The sequence below is a fragment of the Tamandua tetradactyla genome, chromosome 6 (assembly GCF_023851605.1).
Source record: "Tamandua tetradactyla isolate mTamTet1 chromosome 6, mTamTet1.pri, whole genome shotgun sequence".
Taxonomy (NCBI): domain Eukaryota; kingdom Metazoa; phylum Chordata; class Mammalia; order Pilosa; family Myrmecophagidae; genus Tamandua; species Tamandua tetradactyla.
In genome coordinates, this window is record NC_135332.1 from 38,207,218 (window position 1) to 38,234,325 (window position 27,108).

The window sequence follows — 27,108 nt, forward strand, 5'->3', positions numbered from 1 at the left end:
CTCACTACCTTTGTGGGTACTTTCTGCATTTTATAGAAAGGGAGACCACAAATGCATTTTTCCCCCCACAAATAATTTGTTTTTGGATCAGAGTTTAGACTAACAACCTTTTTTGGAAACACCTGATGCCAATATGTCTTCTTTGTAGTTTCACAGGTTCCTGCTGACTTCCTAAGACCCAGCAGACATGGAAGAGATAGGAGGAAAAGGTAAGTGGTGTGGCCTAATAACTATAAATCCAGCTTTATAAATATAGGACACAAATGTGACCTACTGGGGTCAGTAGTGGGCCATGGTGCTCCATCACACTGATGGAGGTCAGGGCTTTCAAGCCCTTAATTTGGATTTATGAGTTGGTTTTGAGCCCTGACCTTGCAGATATCTGAGGCAGTGGCACCTCAGTGGGCCCATGTGCCTCTACCTCAGAAAGGAAAAGAGCAGCGTTGGTGGGGTGGGCAGATTCCCTGTCCATCCTACTCCCACCCCATAGTGATCCCAAGGAAAAACGAACAGTTGTTTCTCACCGAAAGGTCAGTATGACAGATTCTGTGGAACCATTTCCCCAAACCCTACTTTCTTCCATACACATGGAACCTTAATTTTGTTCTGATAGGTGACAATATGTTTGGCAAGGTGGGACCCTCCCTGGCCCTGGAGGATGGACCATTATTTGTCCAAGTTAACCATGTATTCTCATTGTCCTTTGCTAATAATTGGTTTAAAGATGGGCCTGTGACCTAGTTCTGGCAAAGGTACTTAAAGAGGAAGCCTACTGGGGAAAATTTCCCCCTGATAAAAAGAGAGGTATACTAGGAGAAGTCCTGAATTCATTCTCTCCTGCTTTTGGCTTTATTGTTAAAAGATAAAGTGATATTTGGAGTTTTAGCAACCATCTTGTCACCGCAAAAGGGAGGCTAAAAAAATCTCTAAGATGTTGACCCAGACCATACTATCATCAAGCTGCTGAGCAACCTGGAACCAGGGCTGGGATTCAGCCAGCTGCAATAATGCAACTGGAGTGTTTTTTTATAGCTAAAATTTGTTCCAAATGGTCAGGCGTTGGTTCTGATTCATCAGTGCCTGTACCGTATTGGTTGCTAAGTATTTTGTAAACCTCCCTTGCCTGGAACCAGTGCCTCTGGATTTCTTGTTATATAATGAAAATAACCCCCAGTTGCTTAATTCATTTTAATTGAATATTCGGTTACTTGCAGCCCAAAGCATCCTACTAATACAGCTATATCATGGGAATTTGGTCAAGTCTGAACTTGACCAAATTTCATTTGCAGAGGTTTGGAGGCTGGCAGCCCTGTCAGCATGTCATACTCCTTTGCTTTCCCATCCCCCAATTGTTAGGTAGCAATAAGGTCTCTCTCTGTTTATTTGCTCCCTTGTCCAAAAACAAGTAGTGGTATCAAGGTTAAAGCAGACTATAGTATCTGTGGCCTGGAAAGGAAGCTATCCCAGCACTACCAGTGTGCTGTATCTGCTCTTCACAGAAGGGTTGGGATAGACATTTGTCCTCTTCGGCAAAATGTAGGAGATTTAGCTAAATCCACCTAATCAATCCATTTTGCTCTTTTTTTAAAAATATTTTTATTGACAAATCTTCACACACTACAGTCATACATGGTATACAATCAATGGCTTACAATATCATCACATTAGTTCTATATTCTTTACCATGAACATTTTTAGAACATTTATATCACTCCAGGAAAAGAAATAAAAAGAAAAAAGGAAAAACTCATACATCCCATACCCCTTACCCCTTCCTCTCATTAACCACTAGTATTTAAATTTACTTACCCCTTATCCCCCCTATTATTTATTTATTTTTTTATACATATTTTTTTGCTCATCTGTCCATACCCTAGATGAAAAGAGCATCAGACACAAAGTTTTTGCAGTCACACAGTCACATTGTAAAAGCTCTATTGTTATACAGTCATCTTAAAAAATCAAGGCTACTGGAAAACAGCTCAACAGTTTCAGGTACTTCCCCCCAGCCACTCCAATACACCATAAACTAAAAAGGGATATCTATACAATGCATAAGAATAACTTCCAGGATAACTTCTCAACTCTGTTTGAAATCCCTCAGCCACTGAAACTTTATTTTGTCTCATTTCTCTCTTCCCCGTTTTGGTCAAGAAAGCTTTCTCAGTCCCATCATGCTGGGTCCTGGCTCATCCCAGGAATTCTACCCCCTGTTGTCAGAGAAATTTACACCTCTGGGAGTCATGTCCCACATAGAGAGGAGGGCAGTGAGTTCACCTGCCAAGTTGGCTCAGACAGAGAGGCCACATTGGAGCAGCAAAAGAGGGTCTCTGGGAGTGACTCAGGCATAATTATAAGTAGGCTTAGCCTATCCTGTGCAGGAGTAAGTTTCATATGGGCAAACCCCAAGGTTAAGGGTTCAGCCTGTTGATTTGGTTGTGCCCCATGCTGTGAGCCATTTTTCTCTTTTGCTATACCATCTGATTAGCCACATTGATAAATGTTCCTTTTAGGAATGAGGCTTGCATATCCATCAATCAACCAGTCAATCTTGTTGATGCACGCTATTGGTAACTAGGTTAAGGAACTAGTTCTAAGAAACTAACTAGGGAGCAGGTTTATGGACACATCTGCTGCATTGCATTGCCGTTATTTTTTCTGTGTCTGTTCCCTGCGACTGTGAGCAACTTTATGGCAAAAACCACATCTTACCTCTCTGTATCCCTAAGTCTGGCATAGTATCTGGTTCATGGTGGTGGTGGTGGTTTCTCAAGATATGATTTGTTGAAAGAAAAAAAATTATATTCATTCATCTTCACTATTAGTAAAATTATTAAAAATGCATGTTCTACCAAGAGTGGAAGATTTTTATAACCATTTTGTCTGGCTGCCTGAAAAAAAATATAATTAGGGCTATTGGAGTATCTCATTCCATTTAAAAACCAACACATTCTGAAATACACAGAAGGAGACGGCACATCTTTCCATATGTTTTCTGTGGCACAGTTTCTTCCTAGAAAGCCTTTTTTATGCAAAGGATGTTGCTTTATAAAGCGACTTTCTATTAAATGTAATGACAAGAAGTTGAAATATTCTCAGGGTTAAAAAAACAGATTTTTCATGAATTCAGTAAGTAATGTGTTTGAACTAACTTGAAAAGCCGACAAGAAATTAGATAAAATATATTTATATCTCTGCTAACTATCTCCCAACATACAGCTCGTCTGAAATCTCCAACAAATAGCATATGACCTGCTCTTCAGATGGCCATCTGAAGACTCATTACTAGCAAGGGAGGAAAACAAAATCACCTCCAAAACTTTCAAATTGCATTGATCTGTGGCACAAAGCTCTCACCACAGGAAGAGAAATGATGGGTTTGAGAATCGCAAGAGGATTCATGTAAAGTGCTTTGTGTTGTGGCTTTTTTTTTTTTTAATTTATGTATGGAACTGCCTGGGAGTAGTAAATAGACTTTATTTGCTAAATTTTGAGGAAGATAAAATGATCAGAACTATCTATGTATTTCAAAGCTGGAAAAAACAAAAACAGCTTTGAAGTCTGTCTTCATGGATTGTTTTTTTTTTTTTTTGTCCTAATCTTCTAAGAGATAGTCTTGATAATGTTTATTCTTTTCTTCTTTCTAAAACAGTTGAAAGTACCATTTTTCTCAGTTAAAATAGCAATCTCATTTTTAATTAGGTCAGGTAAAGTACCCATTAAGTGCCACAGATTTTTTAAATGATTGCAAAAGGGCATGCAAGAATTTCTACTCAGCAGGTGAACTCTCTGCTCTTCCCCGCTATGTGGAACATGACTCCCAGGGGTGTAGACAACCTGGGACAGAACTCCCAGGATGAGCCAGGACCCAGCATGATGGGATTGAAAAAAACCTTCTTGACCGAAAGGGGGAAGAAAGAAATGTGACGAAATGAAGTTTCAATGGCTGAGAGATTTCACACAGAGTCGAGATGTTATCCTGGAGGTTATTCTTATAGGTTATATAGACATCCCTTTTTAGTTTGTGTGTATTGGAGTGGCTGGGGGAAAGTACCTGAAACTGTTGAGCTGTTTTCCAGTAGCCTTGATTCTTGAAGGTGATTGTATAAAGATATAACTTTTACAGTGTAACTGTGTGATTGTGAAAAACTTGTGTCTGATGTTCCTTTTATCCACAGTATGGACAGATGAGCAAAAAATTATGGGTAAAGAATAAATAAATAACAGGGAGGACAAAGGATAAAATAAATTGGATAAATGGAAATACTAGTGGTCAATGAGAGGGAGAGGTAAGGAGTATGGGATGTATGTGGCTTTTTTTTCCTTTTAATGTCTTTTTCTGAAATGATGCAAATGTTCAAAAAAATGATCATGTTAATGAATACACAAGTATGTGATTATATTGTGAGCCATTGATTGTCCACCATATATGGACTGTATGATTTATCAATAAAATTAAAAAGAAAAGAAAGAATTTTTGAGTAGCATAAGCACCCCTCTTGGCAAATGTCTGTCCTCCCCTTCTCCCTAACACTGCGTTGCTCCTACTATAAGCATGTCCTGATCTTTTTGGGGGTGGGATTTTTCAGTTAAATTCATATATACCACCTGGACAAATTTTTCTGCATATTTTTCCCCAGTAACCCAAGATATCAGACATTTCCTATCTGCTTGGAGATAATCTGCAGAGTTTTTATATTAGATGGTGGTTATGGGTAAGGGAGTGCACAATGCATACAATTCACAGGCAATAAAGACTGAGCAGTAGGATTTTCTTTTTCCATTACACATACTCAGAAACATCAGATTCTCCCAAAATTCTATTCTGTGAGTCTTCCTCATAGCCTGCAGCAGGAGTTGGAAAACGTCTTCTGTAAAGGGTCAACTAGCAAATATTCTAGGCTTTGTGAGACATTTGGTCTCTGTTGCAGCTCTGCAACTCTACGGATGCAGCTATGTACATATGGGCATAGCTGTGTTCCAATAAAACTTTATAAAAGTGGGCGGTGGGCCTCAGATTCTTGGCCTGGAGCATCTCACAATGCTTTGCCTGATGGGGGCCTCAACCGTGGTTTTTGAGTGATGGCGTGCTGCCTGCTGTCTGAGGATGTGGTCTGTGGTGAGCCCACAGAGGCGCAGACACTACCTGTGCCCCAGGCCACACCTGTGCATGATAGGGACCTAGTGAGCATTATAGTGGGTGACCCTCAAATTAATGAGCTTGTCAACTGCCCATGTCAAGACTCTACTGATGTCCTACCTCAATCATGGTTACAGTCTCTGCCCTGATCCCCAAACTCCATTTTCCTTCATACTCTCAAGTAGAGCTAGCTTTCTGAAACAGATCTGACCACATCATCAACAGTGGTTGATGAAGAAAGTCCAGATGCATATTCATGGCATTCAAGGCTCTCCATAAGCTGGTTCGGGGCAGACGTATCCATTAGATTCTGTAGGCAACGTGCCTGGGGCCCATGATACTTTTAGGGGACCCAGGAACATGTTCTAATTTTCATTTCTTTTAAAATCAGGAGGGAAAAATGGTATCGTAGTAATAATGAGGAAGATATAATAACGAGTCTAGTCTGAATTAGATTAGTTGTGTTTTTTTTTTTTGCATGGGCAGGCACCTGGAATTGAACCTGGGTCTCCAGCATGGCAGACGAGAACTCTGCCTGCTGAGCCATGGTGGCCCGCCCATAAATGCATTTTTAATTTTTTAATTTTTTAATGAAGGAATGGGCCCACAAAGGTCACAGTGCCCAGGGATCTTTTAAGACTGCCATATAAAATACAGAATGCCCAGTTAAATTTGAATTTCAGATAAACAATGAGTAATTTTTTAGTATAAGCATGTCCCACATATTGCATAGGGGCATGATTATGAAAAATTGTTATACCTCCAGAAGATTCTTACACACTAAAATTTGGTAATCCCTGATGTTAATGATTGTGCCAAATTAGCAATAAGACATTTGGATTTCTCAGATGAGTAAAATTCTTTTCCAAAGTTGAGGGAACTTCCCTTTGTTGTTGAGAATGTTGTTATTTGCCAAGAAAGGGAACTAACATTTATTTTGAGGAGAAACCAAAACCAAAATTATTTGTTGTTTATATGAAATTCAAATTTAACTGTGGTACTATATTTTTATTTGCTAAGTCTGGCAACTCTACACAGAAGCTATAATGTATCCTGGCCTGGCACCAACATACATTTGCAGCCATCTCTCCCTTGCTCCTTAAGCTGAGTGTCTTAGGTCAGTTTCCCTGAGATCAGCCCCTAACATAAAGATTCATGTGCATGTGATTTATTAGGGAAATGCTCCCAGGGAGACTAGAAGGAGAGTGAGGGAACAGATCAGGGCAGGGCAGGTAGGAGCCCAAGCTGGGGCCAAGTCTCAGCAAGGTTCTCCAGAGAGGTTTTAGCTTGATCTCACAAGGGAATTCTGGAGTATAAGTTTCACCTCTGAAATGTCTCAGAGGGCATCTGGGCAGAGCACTGACATTGTCCTCTACATTAAGCCAGAAACAGAGGCTAGTTGAGGTTTGAGGCTTGGAAAGGATAATCACCAGGTCCCTGCTAGCTTGTTTTCATTTGGTTTTACTCCTTAACCTGTAACTAAGCAGTGCAAAGGAGATAAATGAAATCCAGCAAGTATGATGGCGTAAGTGGCTGCAACTTCCCCATGCTTGCCTGTACCTCTCAGAGTCAGCCTGAAGTTTGGATGTCTCAGCCCGAAGGGAGGAACGTGCACTGCAGAGGAGCAGCCTTGCTATCTTTTATACCATGTTGCTATTGACCAGGAGGAGCATCATGTTTCAACTCAAGAGCCTACCTTATTACCTTTGGTAAAAAGTGATTTCCTTTGGGCCACTGTTCTTAGTTCCATCCTTCTACGTTTTACCCCTTAAGGTACCAACTCCTTGCCAATCCCTCTCTTTCGGGAACTTCTTGGGGCTCCAGCATCCCAAGTCTAAGTATCAGGTGATGAGCCTGAGCTGATCAGCACCAAGAAACTCCATGGCCCTCATCAGGTCTACACGCACCCACCTCTTTGGAACCCCAGAGGTCTGCTGCCTGTCCTTCCCCTCATCCAGTACCCGGCCTGCTCCCACAGCCAGAGAGGAAGGGAAGAGGAGGTGGGGGATAGAACTGGATTCTGGAGTGGACAGGCTGGGTCTTGCCGCTGGGCTCTGGCACTGAGCAACTGCATAACCGTGCCTCATCTCACCGTCCTCATCTGTCAAAGGGAACGCTCATACTATCTCATAGGAAAGGCAGAATGAAGTGAGATCGCTAACAGACACACAAAACAATAAAAATTCCTTTTCCTTCTGTTTTGGGGCCCTCCCTGTTTCTGGATTTCTTCCTTTCCTTACTGACTTTTGAAATCCAGGGCTCAGAATGCCTCACAGTTCGAGAAATAGCCAGGAAAGAGAGATGTTCCCTTTAATTCCTGCTCTGCTGCCACGCTTTACCGAGTGACCATGCTCCTGTACACTGAGGAAGGGAGGGTGACATTAACCCAAAGGACCTGACAGCAGAAAAGCACAGACGGTGACACACAGAACTCAAGATGCTGAGCAGGACACAGCACTTTCTGCTCAAACCAAAAGACAAACATTATTAGGAAAAGTCATAAAGGAATATTCCTCCTGATGCATGTGGACAAAAAGGACTGAAGTGATAAAGGGAAAATGATGTGAAGGAAACCGAAATTTCATTTTCACGGGTTGCTCCTCAATTATTCAGGCTCGGTGGGAGGTTCCACTTGCACCGAATGTTGTACCCAGAACACACAATGGCTCTTCCCTTCCCCTTTGCCAAATGACAGTTAAGATTCATTTTCTGATCAATTCAATAAGTGCATGGCAAGATCCTTCAGGAAGAGAGGTGCTCAGTGAAGGTGAGGTGTCCATCATATCGTTACAATTCTGTACCCTTTCTACTTACTTCAATTTCTGACTCCTCCACCTCTTGCCTTTCACTACAGCTGAGTAAATAAAATGACTCTGAGAGGTTTGGCGACAGCTGCCAGCTCCCCTCCGGCGCCTTCAATCTTTTGTTTAATTCAGATAGTTTCTTTCTGTTCAAAAAAATAAATCCCCCAGGTTGATCCTTCAAAACTAATTATTTCATTACTCCTTTGTTCCCCCAATGTCACCTACAATAGGGTAGGTGCAGAGGCGGGGGGGTGGGTCAAGGAAGTAAAGATGTGCTACTCAGTTCCACACCTTAAGACCCCATGGAGGAGAGAGGCAAGAAAAATGATCGTGGAACAACATGTTAAGTGCTGCCACAGAGGACTGTGCAAGATGCTGTGGGAACACTGCGAAACCAGTGGCTGAATGTTACAAAGGAGAGCACACTTGAACTGAATCTGAAAGGATGAATTAGAGTTTATTGAGATTGACAACTGGGTCAGAAAACATTCTACATGGAGAAGCTAGTGCATATAGAGGCTCAGATGCAGATTGACCTGACTTATTGGAGAACTTGATTTCACTAAAATACAGGGTATTTGGGAGAATTAGCAAGCGCTGGAGCTAGATAGATAGTCTGAAGCCTGATTAATTCATTTAAGAAAATTTATTGATCACCTACTCTGCATCAGGGACTGTGCAGTGTGCTGGGGATGGAAACATACATGTGAGATGGCCACGGTTCCCACTCTCTTGGGTCACACCCACCAAGAGGGGTACACAGGAAAAGAAACAGTCAAATGCCAGATCATGACATAAAGAAATGTCTTTCTGCAATACGCTAGGAACTACTGACAGTTTTTAAACAAAGAAATGTGATGCTTATGCTGACATTGAAGAAGGTGTGAAAGACAGTGGGGATGGGTAAAACTGGGGTCCAGCAAGGAGGCTGCTATGATAATCCATAGGATATGATAAAGGACTGGATTAAGACAGGAGAGATCTTTCAGGAAACGACCTGGCCTGATAATCTGACTCCATATCAGAGTATCCCCTGCCCACCTTTTTAAATGGTGATAAAAATACACGTAACACAAACCTACCCATTTTAAAGTGTACAGTTCAGGAGTAGTTAGTACATCCACAGGGTTTTGCAACCACCACCAGTATTTAATTTCAGAACATTTCATTACCCCAAAAGGAAACCTGTACCTGTTAACCAATCACTCCCTATTCCTTCCTCCCCCAGCCTCAAGCAATCACAAATGTCCATTCTGTCTCCATGGATTTGCCTATTTTGGATACTTTATTTAAATGGAATCATACAATTTGTGTTTTATGTGTCTGCATTTTTTTCACTTAGCATAATGTTTTCAAGGTTTGCCCATGTCACAGCATGTAGCAGTACTTCATTGCTTTTAATGGCTGAATAGTATTCTATTGTATGGATATACCGTATTTAAAAAATGTTTTTTATCAGTTGGCATTTGGGTGGTTTCTGTCTTTTGGCTTTTGTGGATACTGCTGCTGTGAACATTCACATACAAGTTTTTGTTTGAACACTGTTTTCAAGTCTTTTGGAGATGGACCCAGGAATAGAATTGCTGACACCTCTCTTTTTGACTTAAACTATTCAGCTCCCAGGAAAATAAATTTGGAGGGAAACTTACACAAAAGCTTTCTTCCAATGCCTAAACATCATCTGAACGATGGTGGTAGTGTTCGTTTCAGTTTGTGGTTTTAGTGGGATCTAAAACCCACTAAACCCTGAAACCCTGAAATCCTGAAACTGAAACCCGGTTTCAGTCCTAACCTTCTGTTTAGGAGTGCCTCCCTCTCATTAGGAAGAAGTGATCTCTAGGGGAGTTTGGATTTTATGAAGTGGTCATGGGAGCAAATTGACTTGGACTCCTTGACCTAGAAACATATGGTCAAATTTCTTGACTAAAACTCCATATTGTCAGTCCCGATTTCCTAGCTGGATTATTTAAGGGAAGCCTGAGGGGACTGGTGTTGATAATTAGAATCTCTCTCAACTTCTGACCTCTGCATCTGCTTCGGGGTGTAGGATGATTATTATTCTATGGCAATATGGAGGATGAATGCAACACTGTCTCCTCCATTATACTATAGTGTGCTCTTCTGGAATGGTCAGAGTAAATTTAGAAATATCTTAGTCCTCTCGGTTTTGCATGTGAGTATGTGAGTCAGTGTAGCTTGAACTTTTCTACCTTCTCTGGTGTTGCCTACTGGAAAGAATACCCTCTCTGGACCTGACAGAGCTGAGTTCAAATCATGCTACTTCTCAGTTATATGACCTTGGGCAAGTTTTTTGAACTCTCTGAGCCCAACTTTCTTCACATGTAAAAGAAAGGTAGTAATACCACCTGTAATAGGCTGTCTTGATTTTGGCTGAGGTCCCAAATACTGAGAAAAAAGAATTGGTGGCGAGTATTCTCTCCAAAAATGAGATGCTAGAATGTGTATCTAGGACTTATAAGGAAGCATCCTAGAAGTGTTTGTTTTTTGACCCCTAGCACTTGCCCACCTCAGAAGTTTAATGGGTACTGAAGTTGTAAAGGCCAAAAGTTGAAATTAGGTATCTTTGGATAGAAAATGCGTTAGGAGTATTACTCTTCCCTTGATGAAGAGGTAGAGAGTGTTTCCCTCTTACAACAATCCTTATGAGGAGGGCTCGAAAGAGATCATATTCCCTGAGATTGGGAGCAAGACAAGGATGTATGCTGTCATCACTCCTACCCAACATCTCACTGGAGATACTAGCTAGTGCAATAAGGCAAAAATAAATAAAATGCATAAGGATTATAAAAGAAGAAATAAAACTGTCTCTATTTGAATATGACACAATTGTCTGTACAGAAAAAATCTCAAAGAATCTGTAAACAAAGTTATTATAGCTAATAAATAAGTTTAGCAAAGTTGAAAAATGCAGGGTCAAAAAACAAAAACCAGGGTATTTCTATATATTAACATGGAGCAATTGGAAATTGAAAATTGAAATATTTAGGGGTAAGTCTAATAAAATTGTTAAGCTGAAAAAAATAATACACTAATGAAATAAATGAAAGGAGACCTAAATAAAAGGATGGTTCATGGTTTGGATGACTCAATATTGTTAAGATGTCAATCTTCCAAAACTTATCTATAGATTCAATGTAATCCTAATAAAAATTCCAGTGGGACTTTTTTTTTGTAAAACTCAACAAGCTGATTCTAGAATTTACATTGAAAGGTAAAGGATCTAGAATAACCTTTCTTTTTTTTTATTAATTAAAAAAAGAAATTAACAACAAACAAAACAATAAGATATCATTCCATTCTACATATATAATCAGTAATTCTTAATATCATCACATAGTTGCATATTCATAATTTCTTAGAACATTTGCATCGATTTAGAAAAAGAAATAAAAAGACAACAGAAAAAGAAATAAAACGATAATAAAGAAAAAAAAGTTATACATACCATACCCCTTACCCCTAGCTTTCATTTACCACTAGCATTTCAAACTAAATTTATTTTAACATTTGTTCCCCCTATTACTTATTTTTATTCCATATGTTCTATTCTTCTGTTGATATGGTAGATAAAAGGAGCATCAGACACAAGGTTTTCACATTCACAGAGTCACATTGTGAAAGCTATATCATTGTTCAATCATCATCAAGAAACATGGCTACTGGAACACAGCTCTACATTTTCAGGCAGTTCCCTCCAGCCTCTCCACTACATCTTGAGCAACAAGGTGATATCTACTTAATGTGTAAGAATAACCTCCAGGATAACCTCTCGACTCTGTTTGGAATCTCTCAGCCATTGACACTTAGTCTCATTTCACTCTTCCCCTTTTTGGTCAAGAAGGTTATCTCAATCCCTTGATGTTAATTCTCGGCTCATTCTAGGGTTTTTCTCAGTCCCTTGATGCTGAGTCTCAGCTCATTCCAGGATCTCTGTCCCACATTGCCAGGAAGGTCCACACCCCTGGGAGTCATGCCCTAGGCAGAGAGGGGAAGGGTGGTGAGACTGCTCGTCATGTTGGCTGGAGGGAGAGGCCACATCTGAGCAACAAAAGAGGCTCTCTTGGGGGTGACTCTTAGGCCTAAATTTTAAGTAGACTTGACCTATCCTTTATGGGGTTAAGTTTCATATGAACAAACCCCAAGACTGGGGGCTCAGCCTGTAGCTTTGGTTGTCCACACTGCTTGTGAGAATATCAGGAATTCGACTTGGGGAAGTTGAATTTCTCCCCACTCTCACCATTCCCCGAAAAGGGCTTGCAAATACTTTTCCAGTCACTGATCAGATCACTCTGGGATTCATCAGGGCATCACTCTGGACAAACCAACAAAATCTCATGTCCTACCTGAGATTCCAAGTACTTATGACATTCAGTCAAACTATCTACACAAGTTATATTAGGAAATGTTCTAGTCAAAATATAAATTTTATAAGAAATAAACATTTTTTGCTTTAGTCTCACACATAAGTTGAAATTTTAAAGTATTAATTACCATCTATTTTCAGCACCCTGCAATAATCCTTTCTTTCTTTTTTTTTTTTTTTTAAATGAAATTGGAGGACTCATACTACCTGACTTACTATGGAGTAATCAAGATAGTATAGTCTTGTCAAAGGATGGATAAATATTAGTGGAAACAGATTCCAGAAATGGACCCATACATATATGGTCAGCTGATTTCAAGCAAAAGTATGAGGCAAATTGTCTTTTCAACAAATGATGCTGAAACAACTGGACATCCATATACAAAAAGTGAACATGATCTATATCTCGCACCATAAACAAACTAAAACAGACCATAGACCTAAAGGTAAAACCTAACACTATAAAACCTAGACGATAATGCAGGAAGAAATCATTATGACTGTGGGTTTGACAAAAAGTCCTTAATTACAACACTAAAAGTATGTTCTGAGAAGAAAACTTTGATATACTTGACTCCATCAAAATTGAAAATTTCTGCTCTTTGAAATGCACTGTTAAGAGAATAAGAAGAAAACCACAGACTGAAAGAAAATATTTGTAAGACACATATCTGATAAGATCTTGTATCCAGAATATATAAAGATCTCTGAAAACTCATTTAGAAAATAAAGAACGCTATTAAAAAATGGGCAAAGGGTTTGAATTGATACTTCACCAAACATGATATAGGAATGACATATAAGCACATGAAAATATGCTCAACATCATTAATTATTAGGTAAATGCAAATTAAAACTATAAGATGCCATTACATATGTATTTGAATGGCTAATGAAAAAGAACACTATTGAGTGCTGGTGAAGATGTGGGACAGCTGGAACTTTCACACAGTACTGGCAGGAATGTAAAATCATACAGTTGCTTTGGAAAACAACTTTATAGTTTGGCAGTTTCCTATAGCATGAGCCAGCTGTCCCACAATCTTACTCTCAGTTATCTATCCAAGTGGAATGAAAATTTATGTTCTCACAAAAGCCAGTACATGAATGTTTATAAAGTAGATTAATTCATAATCACCAAAAACTGGAAACCACCTCAGAGCCCTTCAGTTGGTGAATGGATAAGCACTGTACTACATCCATAGAATAGAATACTACTCAGCAGTAAAAAGAAGGAATTACTGATCCTTACAACAACATGGGTGAATCCCAAGAACATGTTAGTGAAAAAAGCCAATTTCAGAGGCTACATGTTGAATGCAACCATTTTGATAATATTTTGGGGAAGGCAAACTTTAGTGGTAGTGGTTGCCAGTGGCTCTGAATAAGGGGAAGAATTAACTACAAAGAGTGGAGGAGATTTCTGGGAGTGATGGAACTGTTATATCTTGAATGTGGTGGTGGTAATATTATTGTATTCATTTGTCAAAACTCATGGAACTCTACAGGGAAAAGGGTGAATTTTAATGGTGTATAAATTATACCTCAATAAGCAAAACCTAGTTGAATATAAAAACAAACAAACAAACAAAAAGCTGACAGTAGGGGAGGAAGGTTGAAGTGTTAATATATCTTCTCCAAGATTTGGCTTGATGATGAAAAGACTAGAGGTTGAAAATTAGATTTCTTTGGAGAGACTTGTGGTGTTATGTGAGTCTCATTCTCCTCTTGGGGGAAAAGTTGGGTACCTGTATGTTTCCCCCTCAGCTCAAGTCTAGGGAGAGATGCCCAAGGAGACCACTCACTGAGACAGCTCGAAATGTGTCACCCACAATCAGGGCTGGAACTCACATCCCAAAGAAAATTCTTCAAGCAAGAAGCTGGTTGAAATAGTCTAAGACAGCAGAAAAATCATTATGTGGGAAGAGTCACTGTACTACCACAAAGGTCAGAAGGATGCCATTCCAAATGTAGACCTTAGCATGAGTGGATCTGTTTAAAAGGACCCTGCCCATGGGGCTTCTTGCATGGAGCAAGAAGACCTTGGCAGAAAGAAGTGGAACTCCTCAAGCAATTAGCTTAAAAGACCTACTGCCTGGATCAAGGAATGCAGCTGTAGGGCCCAGGAGAAGGACCCCATAGAAGTCCACAAGGAAAGTGTCAGCTTTAGGCATCTGCCCCAGGTAGAGTACTGTCACATTAGCATTTGTCAGTCTGAATTTTCCTGCCCTTTACTTTTCATTCCTCTTGCCCCCATAATCCTGGAGGAGCCAAAGAACTTAGGAGGGCTGATGTAATGGGGTGGGCGCTTCAAGGGAGAATCATCTGGCAAACCTGCTATGGGTTTCTGAAAGCTCCAGTCCAAGGGATACGCTTCTAAAAGTGGGAGATGAAATATAACAAAAGTCATTATTTCTTCTTTTGGATAAATATGAATTATTCACCAAAGATATAAATTCTGTTTTATTATAGCTTCAAATTTATCAAGGAAGAAAAACTTACTTTTTCCTTTTTGCTTCATCTCTGGAGGGGAAGTATGACCTCACCTTGCACAGCGGTACAAATACTGAATGTAATGATCACCTTTAATCATGGTAGAGGTTGAACTGACCATGGACCAGGGTGCTGAACAGTGGTTATTTACATACTGCTTGTATCTGTTGTGAATGATAATACTCTTATTCCTCTGCTGCCTGAAAATGGTGAATTGCGCTCTCAAATGAAAAGATAAAATATACGACCTTTTGTGATTATCTTAATGTCAGCTGTTATATTCCTTTAAAAGAATGTTAGGGATCTTATCAATTTACGTGTTGATTCTGAAGTCTGGCCTTAACATGAAAGGTGAGAGGATAAAGTTCTTTCTGAACCTACTTGTGAATGGGTGAAGATGAGATAGTGATGATACCAAGAGGAGTTTGAGCCCTGGGCTTGATTCAACTCTGTGTGCATTTCTCCATTTTTTCCCAACAGCTGCATGAGGTCCTTGTGACAAGGACCTTCTGGAGGCTCAGTCACTCTTGTAGGTCACTGAGGCACCATTAACCCAGCTGAAGAAGGTGACTCACTCTCAAGGGTCTGAGCTCACTTTACTGGGAAGACTGCAGCAATGTTTGTCAACCTGAGGAGTGATGTCAGATTTAATTTTGTTGTTAAGGGCCTCACAAAACTGGAATGAAGTGTATCCCAGAACCTATTAACTCTTGTTGTTGTTGTTATCATCACTACTGAGACCATTTCTTCCATGATAATCTTCCATGACATTGGTCACATCCTCTAAAGGAGGATGGCTGGGTTTGTCTACGTTGGCATCAAGATAATCCACAATTCCCTCTCTTAGTGTTAATATACCTCCCCTGGAATTCGGCTTCAGACCCAGGGAAAGGAAAGAAAATGAAAAACATCTCACCTTAGATGCACCTCGAATGCAACCCTAAATATTCACATTTATTTTAACCCTTGCCACTCAGCTGGTGCAATCATTATTGGGTTATGTGCCTGTATCCCTGTATTAGTTAGGACTCCTTTTTTTCAAGTGATAGAAAATCCAAATTGAGGTTCATGTAACTGAAAAGCCCAGATGCTGGGAAAAGCTTTAGGCACTCTGGATCCAAAGATTCAAATAATGGCATAAGAACTCAGGCTCCAGTTTCTCTCTCTGCTTTTTCTGGTTGGCTTCATTCACCATGGCAGAGGATTCCCCAATCTCCAGGCTTACTTTGTTCCAGTGCAAAGGGAATTCATTTTCCCCAAAATGCCAGCAAACCCTTCGGACTTGAATCCTATAAAAATATATTACCTAATTTATTGTGGGTCATGTGTGGATCTATCACTGCACCATAAAGTTGGAATATATCGAGTGGCCTGGTCTGAGTCACTTCCTCAGACCTGGGACCTAAGACTGGCCAGTTCCATCTCTGCCACAGAGACCAAATGTGAGAAGGGGATGGATCCCCAAAGGGAAACCAGGGTATTGTCACCTGAAGGGATTGAATACGGAATAGGAAAATTCACAGTTGTTAAGAGCAAATCTTGGCTCTGCCTTTTCTGAGTTTTGTAAGTTATTAAATGTTACTGTGATCAGTTCCTTATTTTAAAAAATGGGGGGAAACAGTATATATCCTGCAATTTCTCCAATACCCAGGCAGGAGAGCTTTTCTTGGACTTACACCTAACACTGGAATTGTTGAGTTGTAAGGCTTGAGAAGTGAGTATATATTCAGCTCTACTTGATGATGAACTTATTCTGAAGTGATTTTATGAGTTTTCACTCCCACCTGTTATTAGGTGAATGGTTGAGTGTCCCTTTGCTCCACATCCTCTGTAGTTGTTATTCTCAGATTCAATTTTTTTGCTAATTATGGCCATATGTAATGACCTCTCATCATGATTTTATATCATAGTTAGCCTCTTTTGAGATGTCTATTGTTTATCTAAGTTTCCTCCTTTGTAAAGTGCCAGTTTGAATCTCTTGCTCATTTTGCCTTTGAAGATTTTGTCTTTTTCTTAAAATTCATGTATTTATATATCCAAGATTCTTCTCCTTTAATATTTTTATATGTTGAAAACATGTTTCCTCTATTTATGGCTTATCTTCTTATCTTCTTAATGGTATCTTTTGATTTAATGAAGTACTTGATTATAAAAAAGACTAATTTGTTAACCTTTTCTTTTATGTTTTCTTTTGATATAGGACCTATTTAAGGAATCTTTCCTACCCACAAAGGCATTATTGAATTCTCCTCCTATCTTCTAAAAGCTTTATAATTTTGCCCTTCATGTTTATTTGTTAGTACATTTAGAATTGATTTTGGTATATGATGTGAGGTAGGGGGCAAAGTTTTAGGAAGTATAAAGAACTAATTATCCCAGTATCATTTATGGAAAAGTTCACTGTTTACCTGCTGTGCTGAACTGCCATCTCTATCACACATAAAATCTTCACAATTGTGTGGATCTTTTTTGGAGAAGTTTTTCTACTTTTTTTTTTTCCTGCTCTGTTTTTCTAACTATATGCTAATACATACTCTCTTAAACATAATGGCTTTATGACTTTTGATATCTGGTAGAGCAAGTCACCTTAAAGATACTTTCTCTCAAGAGTGCCTTGGTTATTCTAGGCCACTTTCATATAATTTTATTTTTTCTCTTAAAAATTATTTTTAGTGAATTTAACATACAGAGAAAAGTTCACACATCACAAGTGCAGAGCTTACTGAATTATTCCAAAGTGAACAAAGCTGTGTAACTACTAACCTGGTCAATAAATAGTAAGTTGAACCACATGAAATTTCTGTTATTGTAAGTAAAAAATGTTTGAACAAATTTCTGTGAAAGACTAATGGGTACAGAAATTGATTTCCTACTATAAACAACTAGAAAACAAGACAAAATATATGAAACACTATTTCTAGGCATTAGAAATGGGCAACAAGGACTGTGACCCTGAAAGATAGGGGAAAAAAAATGAAGCCCTATAATTATGTCACTTTACTGACTGTGGGTAGTTTCCAGATGAAATTCAAGACTAGGGAACCCAGAAGAGTCCAGGAGTTTCACTGCATTGAGGGAACAGAAATTGGAGTTGAGGAAAGCCATGGTACCTAGAATTTGCAAGGCAGATTACTGGTGAGGAAATGCTAAACAGAGAGTGAGGGGTCCAGGGATTTGCAGAGGAGTCCTCATGAATTTTAGGTTAAATATCAATCAGCAGATATTTGAGATGGAATTCCACAAATCTGTGGAGAGAACCCCTGGAAAGCTATAGGCCAAACAATTCCTGGAGCTTTTACGGGGCTGGGAATAGTTCATATTCTCATCAGACAGAGTGGAAACTCAGTGATTAATGAAGCGTATTGCTCTAGGAGTGGGAATAAATTAACCTTATATTACAAACTGTTCAGGATGCACCTTAATACCTTAAAAACAACCTTCAAAAGGATTCAATTAACCTCAGTTAATTGCATGCTAAGAAAATGCCCAAAGAATTTTTTAAAGAATACAGCAAAATACAGTACCCAGAAACAGAAAATTCACAATATCTGACATCTAATAGAAATTTCCAGCCTTGAAAAGAAGCAGAAAAATATGACCCAGAACCAGGAGAGAAAAATTAATCAAATTAGTTTCAATAGACATTGAAATGGCAGAGATGATGGAGTTACCAGAATATTCAATCAGTGATTATAGATAGGCTCTAAATGGTAAAAAAATTTAGATGGACACATGAGCATGATAAGGAGGGAATTAAAGATATAAAAGAAAGGACCAAATGGAACTTTTAATATTGAAAAATGCAATATATGAAGTGAAAAATATATCAAATGGAATATTTAGCAAAGACTGAAGAAAAGTAAATTTGAAGACATAATAGAAAGCATACAAAATAAGCATACAGAAAATAAATATTTAAAAAATGAATAAAGTATCAGAGTCTTATGGGACAATTGAAAGAGGCCTAACATATGTGCAAGTGGAGTCCCTGAAGGAGAGGATAGATAGGGGGAAAAGTTGAATAAATCATGGGTGAATTTTTTCCAAATGTGAAGAAAAATACAAACGCATAGACTCAATAATCTCGACAACCCCCAAACAATAAACGTAAAGACAACCACATGGTACATTATACTCAAAGAGCAGTGATGCAGAGAAAATCTTATGAAAGGGGAAGAGCTCAGCATTCTACATACAAGAAACAAAGATAAGAATTACAGAATGTTTCTTTTCTGGAACTATGCATGTCAAAAATCACTGGAACATCTCTAAATTACTGAAAGAAAAAAAAGTCAGCCTAAAATTTTAGTCACCAGAAATATCTTTCAAAAGTGAAGAAAAAGTAAAGACTTTTCTCAGACAAACTAAAGCTGAACAAAATCATCACAAGCAAACCTGCATTACAAGAAATATTAAGAGAGCCTTCAGAAGAAAAATGATACCAGATAGAAATTTGGATTTATACAAAGTAATAGGGAAAGCTACAGATGACAGAGATGTAGGAAAATGAAACAGACTTTTTCTTCTTAAATTTTAATCCCTTGAAACGATAATTGATTGTTTAAAGCCAAAAAAAAAAATATTGTGGAATTCATAGCATATGTAAAAGTAAGAGGAATGACCAAAAAAAAGCATAAGATGCAAAGTTGGGCATGGAAATATACTTTCTTAAGGTTGTTATACTAAATGTGAAATAATTAGTATTATTTGGAGATAGGCTGCATTAAATTAAAGATGTTTATTGAAAACTCCAGAGCAAGCACTAAAAAATAATACAACAGTAATATACTGCTAATAAGACAGTAGGGTAAATTAAAATGGAATTATAAAAAGTATTCAGGTATTCAGAAGAAAGTATTCAAAAGTGTTCAAAAGAAGTCAGGAAAAGACGATCATAGGAACAAGAAAAGATGGGAATGTAGAAGACAAATAGATGGTAGTTTAAACCTAAACATATTGATAATTACATTAAATATAAATGGCCTAAACACTCCAAAATAAATGACAGAGTTTTTCTGATTAGGAAAAAAAGAGCAAGATCTAACAATATCCTCATAAATATAAAGATACAGATAGGTTAAGAGCAAAAGGATGAAAGAAGAAATGCTATGCCAATATTAATATCAGATCAAGTAAACCTAAGACTAGAAGTAATGCCATGGAAAAATAGGGACATTTCACAATGATTAAGGACATAAAATCAAGAGGTCATAATAATCCTAAGTGTGTATGCACTTAATAACAAAGCTTCAAAATATATGAATGAAAAAAACTGATAGAACTGAATGAAAAACAGACCTAAAACTATAGCCAGAGAATTCAACACTCCTCTATCAGAAATTGTTAGAACGATTAGACAGAAAATCAGCAACAGTATTTAATTAAGTCAATCAATTTGACTTAATAGACATTTTAAAAAACCCAAAACATTATATTAGGCATTTTTTTCAAGAACATATGAAACTTTAACCGAAGACAGACCATATTGTGGGCTATAAGATGTCTTAATAAATTAAAAAAGAATTGAAACCACACAATATGTGTTTTTCCATTACAATGGAATTAAACCAGAAATCAATAACAAAAAGAATAATCTGGAAAAATCCCAACCATTTGGCAATTAAATGTTGCCCTTCTAAATAACCAATGGGTCAAAGAAGAAATCAGAAGGAAAATTAGAAAATATTTTGAACTGAATGAAAGTGAAAGCATAACAAATAGAATTTTAGGTGAAGCAGTTGAAGCAGTGTTAAAGAGAAGTATACAACATTAAATGTTTATATTATAAGAGAAGGAAGATTTCAAACCAATTTTCTAAGACTTCATCTTAGACACTAGACAAAAAAAAAAAAAAAAGCAAATTAAATCCAAAATAAGCAGATGGAAGCAATGAAAAGGATAAGAACAAAAATTGCTGGTATAGAAAATGAACAAATAATAGAGAAAAATCAATACATTTAAAATCTGGTTTTTGAAAAGATCAATAAAATTGGTAAAAGATTAATAAAGAAAAGAAAGAAGATACAAATTATCAACATCAGGGAGAAAAGAATATCAAGAATAAATTACATCACAAAGAATCATACAGACATTAAAGGATAAAAAGGAATATTGTGACAACTTTATGCCAATAAATTCAACAATTTAAATGAAACAAATTCCTTGAAGGACATGAACATCCAAAGCAGACTCAGAAAGATAAGCTGAATAGCCCGAAATCTATTTTTCAAATTTGTACTTAAAATCTTCCTGTAAAGAAAATACCAGGCCTAGATGGTTTCATTGGTTAATTCTAACAAACATGTAAGAAAGAAACTTTAATACTAATTTGACACAAACTCTTTCAGAAAATAGAAGCCAAGGGAACACTTCCCAACTCATTTTGTGAGGTCAACATTACCCTGTTACAAAGAAATTACAAGAAAAAAAATTAAAAACCTACAACCAATATTCCTTAAGAACATTGACATAAAATCCTTAACAAAGATTTAGCAAGCTGAATTCATCAGTATGTAAAAAAGGATAACACAACGTGACCAAATGGGATTTATTCTGGGAATGTATGGTTAGTTTAACTTTCAAAAATAAATATAATTCACAATAAAAAAGAAAAAATCATATGATAATTATATCAAGAAAGCATTTGATAAAATTCAACACCCATTCATGATAAAAACTCAGCAAACTGAAGTTAAAAGGGAGCTCCCTTAACCTGATAAAGACTGTGTTAAAAAAATCTACAGTTAACATCATACTTAATGGTGAGGAATACCTTTCTCCTAAGATTAGGAACAAAGCAAGTATACCTACACTAACAATTTGTATTAAGCATTTTAAAAGACCGTATAATAAGGCAAGAGAAGGAAATAAAAGGCAAACAGATTGAGAAAGAAAAAGCCAAATGTCTTCATGCACTGATGGCATGATCATCCAAATAGAAAATCTTAGGGAAGCTACAAAAAAATTTCTGAAACTAATAACTCAGTCTAGCAAGAACACAAATACAAGCTCAACATGTTTAAAAATCACTTATATTCTATATGCTTAGCAAGAAAAAACCTGAAAATGGAAATTTAAGACTCTTGATGGTATTTTCTTGGGATTACATTGATCAGTGTAAAGGGAATTGACATCTTTGCAATCTTGAGTCTTCTAACCCATGAACATGGTATATAATCTTCCATTTATTTGGATCTTCTTTAATGTTTATCAGTAATGTATTATAGCTTCTATATAGAATTCTTGCACATCTCATTAAGATCTATTATTAGGTTTTTGATTGTTTCAAGTTATTGTAAATACTATCTTTAAAATTGTCATTTCAACTTGATTACTCCTAGATTATAGAAAATCAATGGGTTTTTGCAATATTGACCTTATATATAGAGCAACTTTGCTAAATTAACATTAATTCTAGTAGTGTGTGCACATTCCTTTGCAATTTCTATGAATACACCATGTGGTATGCAAATTTTGATGATTTCTTCTTTTACAATCCTTGTATAATTTATTTTGTTTTCTTATCTGATTGTATTGGTTGGTATAGGTATAGGTAAATAGGTATAAGTATTTGGTAAATACCCTTTATCATGTTATGGAAATTTCCTTCCATTCCAAATTTTCTCAGAGTTTCTTTTTATAAATTCAAATTTTTTCAATTTTTTTTCTGAATTTGCTGATCTGTTTCTAGTTTTGTAGGATGGATGCTTGGCTCATTAACTTTTAGTCTTTTTTTCCCCTACATAAGCATTTTAGGCCATAAATTTCTGTCAATACTGTTTAGCTGTATTCCTCAACTTTTGCTATGTATTCTCAATCATAGTTTCTTTATGAATATTATTATAACACTCTAGTACAGTGTTAAGTAGAAGTGACGGGAACAAACATCCTAAACTTGCTCTCCCCATTAAGCATGATGTTAGCTATAGGTATTTGGTAAATACCCTTTATTATGTTATGGAAATTTCCTTCCATTCCAATTTTTCTCAGAGTTTCTTTTTATAAATTCAAATTTTATAAATTCGTTGTTAAATTTTATCAATTCTTTTTTCTGAATTTATAGAAATAATCATATGATTTTTCTCTATTTTTGATAAAGTGTAAACTTTACATTGATTTTCAAATGTTGAATGCATCTTGCTGTGGTCATAATGCATTATCTTTTTCATATATTGCTAATCTAAGATTGCTAATAGTTTTTTTAATGATTTTTTACTTTATTTTCATGGGAGGGTCTTGCCTGGCATTTTTCTTTCTTATACTGTCGAGTTGTAGAACCACATTAGTGCTAGATTCATAAAATGAGTTGAGGGAATAGAGCTTCTTTTTTTTTTCTCTGCAATAGTTTATATAAGATTATTACTTATTCTTTGAATGTCTGGAATCCATTGGAGTTTAATGTGTGAAAGCATTTTAATTTATAGAGTCATTATCTTTCGTGGTTATAGGATTGCTCAGGGTTTCTACTTCTTGAGTCAATGTTTGTAGGTCCGATTTTCCTACAATTTATCTGTTTCATATAAGATTTCAAACTTAGTGGCATAAATTTATCACCGTATTCTCTCTGGGCTTTCAATGCCTCAAGTCTCTGTATTTGTGTTTCTTTTCATTCTTTATACTAGTTATTTGTGTTTTCTTTCTTTATTTTTGGTCACTCTTAGCAGAAGTTTGTCACTTTAGTTAATTATTTAAGAGAGCCAGGATTTGGCTTTGTTAATCTTGTCTATTGTGTTTATTTTCTATTTCATTAATTCCTACTTTTCTCTTGATCATTTTCTTTCCTACTTCTTTTGAAGTTTATTTTGCTGATCTGTTTCTAACTTTGTAGGATGGATGCTTGGCTCATTAACTTTTAGTCTTTTTTCCCCTAACATAAGCATTTTAGGCCATAGAGTTCTCTCAATACTGTTTAGCTGTATTCCACAACTTTTGCTATGTATTCTCCGTCATAGTTCATTTATGAATATTAAGTTTCTGTTATCTTTTCTTCTTTGATTCACTGATTATTTAACCACATTTTTTCATTTCTGTATATATGGGGCTTTTCTATTGATTTTATTATTGATTTCTATCAAAATATCATTGTGGTCAGAGTGTAGTCTGCACAGTTTCAATCCTTAGTAAGTTTATTGAGATTTGCTTAAACACTCAGTATATTGACAATTTTTTTGTGAACATACTGTGTATATTCTAAAAAAATAATAATGCGTCTTCAATTGTTGGGTACAATGTTCCATATTTGTGTCTGTAGGGGCCATGAAAATGGGCCACTCAGCTCTCCTACTAGATATATCTATGTCAGTCATGAAAATGAGCCCGTCACTTCTTTCCTGGGGTGGGAAGCATGGTTGACTGGTAAATGTTACTGCTACTCCACTGGATCCATCAACACACTCTTGTTGAAATCACTTCTCCCCTAGGCTGCTTCCAGACATTAATTGATCATGTCATGGGTACTGATGCCGACCCATTCCTATGGGATGTGGGACTTCTTTAATGGGCAACACTGGCTCAAGGGCACCTCGTCGGCCTGGTCAAAACATACATAGAATTGCATTGTTGTCTTAGACTGTTCTTACCAAAGTTCTCCTTCCTTCTCACACTCCTTGCAGATCTGCCTTGTGATCAGAAGCTTCTTCCTGCCTATTCCTACTCCCCCCACCCCCCTTATCCTTCACAGGCAGTTTCCCCAATAAATCTGTGGCATGTCTAATCCCATCTTGGCCTCTGTTTCCTGAAGTGATATGATGTCCATTACGTTAGTTGTATTACATGTGTTGAGCAAATCTTCTATAACCTTACTGATGAATTTTTCCTGTTTGTTCTACCAATTACTGGAAAAAGGTATGTTAAATATCCCACTATAATTGCTGATATGTTTCTTTCTCTTGGTAAGTGTCAATTTTTGCTTAATATATTTTGAAAATTATGGAGTGTATAAATTTAAAATCAACTTCTTCCTGTTGAATTGCTTAACATCTTGACATGACCCTCTTTATCTTTAGCAAAGCTTTTTGCCTGAAATCTATTTTGCCTCATATTAACATAACTAAACCCAGTACACCTTTTCTTAATGCATTTTTTTCCCATTCTTCACTTTCAGGATTTCTGAATACTTTTGTTTAAGATGTATTTCTTATGAACAGCATATGGTTAAATTTAAAAAAAATTCTGACAAGCCTTTTATTGTAGTGGAGCATTTAATTCATTTGTATTAGCCAGAATTATTATCTTTAGATTTATCACTATCATCTTTTTTGTCTTATTTCTATTTTTCCTACCAGTTCTGCTTCTTTTTCTATTCCTTCTTCCCCTCTTTTAGATTAGCTTATTGTTTTTTCCATTTTCAATGTTTCCTCCACTGGCTTCACAACTGTTTCTATTCCTTTAGTGGCTTCTCTAAGTAAAGCAGCAAATAATTTACCGAAGTCAAAGTTACTTATTAACTTTATCCTTCTGAAAAATATGAGAACCTTATAACTTCTGTCTATTCCTTCATGACTTATATACCATTATTGTGCATTTTAATTCTACCAATTTTTTTCTTTTAAAACTCTGTATGTTTATTATTGTTATTTTATTCATTCGATATTTCAACTGTTTTTCACTTTTTGGGTACTTTATTCCTTCTTGCTTTCCATTTGGGCTAATTTTTCTTCTGCTAGAGTGAAGATTTATTGATACCAACTTTTATCAGTCTGAAAATAACTATTACCCCTTTCATTGTGGGTATAGAATTGAAAATGACAATCATTTTCTTTCAGCATATTGAGGACATCATATACTATTTTTGACTTCAGTTGCGGCTGATGAGTATAAGCTGTCTGTCATTCTTTAAAAATATAATCTTTTTTTCTCTCACGCTTCCAAATTATTCTCTTTGTCTTTGGTATTCTCAATTTCACTGTGATGAGTTTATATATATATATATATATATATATATATATATATATATATTTTAACCCTGCTTGGGAGTCCTTAAATTTCATTACTCTGTGGATTGCTGTCTTTCATCTATTCTGAAAATTTACAACTATTATTTCTTCAGATACGGCTCCTCTCCTTTTGGGATGCTAACTAGATGTTTGTTAAAATTCTCACTATATTCACCATGTCTTTTTTTTCTGTCTCATATTGTCTCTCTATGTACATTCTGGATATGTTTTTCAGATCATTTTTCCAGTTCACTGATTCTCTCCCCCCATGACTAGTCTATTAAATCTGCCCACCAAGTTCATTTTTCTAGAATTTTTGTTTTTTTAAAAAATGTGTTTCTTTTTCCTTGCAGATATTTTCATGCATGGATTTTATCATTATTAAAAATGATTATTTTATAGTTTCATCTTATCAGTCCAGGATCTGAAGTTCTTGGAGTTTTGTTCCAGCTATCTATTTTTTCTTGCTCTGAGTTCTTAGTGTCTTGTTTATTTAAGTTTCTTTCTCTCTTTCTCTTGCTTTCCCTTGTTTACCTGTAAGCTGATCATTTTCCTTGACACTTTGTATGTGGAAATGCTCTGAGGTCTGGGATAAATTTGGTTTCCTCTATAGAGGATTCACTTTCGTTTCTGCTAGGTACCTGGGGCATTATATTCTTGGGATCACTCCAGTAAATTCTCCACTTAGGGTGTTCAGACCACCCAGATAATGTTGATTTTTGCTATCAACTGTCATGAACAGCTTGTGGTTTGAATTCTTTGTGGTGGTTCCTGGCATGTGCATGTATATGCACACACATCCTATGTCATCTCTCTAGTGCAGCAGAATTTGAGGTTGATTTTCCTTGCAGTCTCCAGGAGGACACAGCCCTTGGAGACTTCTCATCTTTATGTTGGAATATCACTTTTTAGACTACCCATTCTAGGCAAACCATGGACTTGTGCTCCCTTTACACAAGTCCTATGAGGCCATGAATACCAAAGCTCAAGTTCACAAATGCCCTTGGAATGCTGTGCTCTACTTACATTTCCGAGATCCACCTCACTCAATATCTGGCTTAAGAATTCTTAATATTTTGCTAATTCATTGATACTCTTAAGAAATTATTTTTAATTCAGATTTCTTTTTTTTAACATGGGCAGGCACTGGGAACTGAACCCAGATCTCTGGCATGGAAGGTGAAAACTCTGCCTGCTGAGCCACTGTGGCCCACCCTTTAATTCAGATTTTTTGTTGTTGTTTTCAGTAAGTTTATTGATTCAGGTTCCTCACTTGCTAGACTTCTAGAAATGGAAGTAATTTTTATAAAAAAGAAAAAGTGCTCATTTTATAATTAAAGTCTTCATTTAAAA

At 36.8% G+C, this 27,108-nt stretch overlaps 1 protein-coding gene across 2 annotated transcripts in view; it reads left to right on the forward strand.

Annotated features, from left to right (window-relative positions):
- The window catches only part of MSI2 (musashi RNA binding protein 2), a 501,147-nt gene that overhangs the window by 53,010 nt on the left and 421,029 nt on the right, over positions 1 to 27,108 (forward strand). For both annotated transcript variants that reach the window (XM_077164879.1, XM_077164875.1), the window contains exon 2: positions 149 to 209. The gene's annotated coding sequence lies outside the window, so the exon portion shown is untranslated. The remainder of the gene's footprint in view (positions 1 to 148; positions 210 to 27,108) is intronic.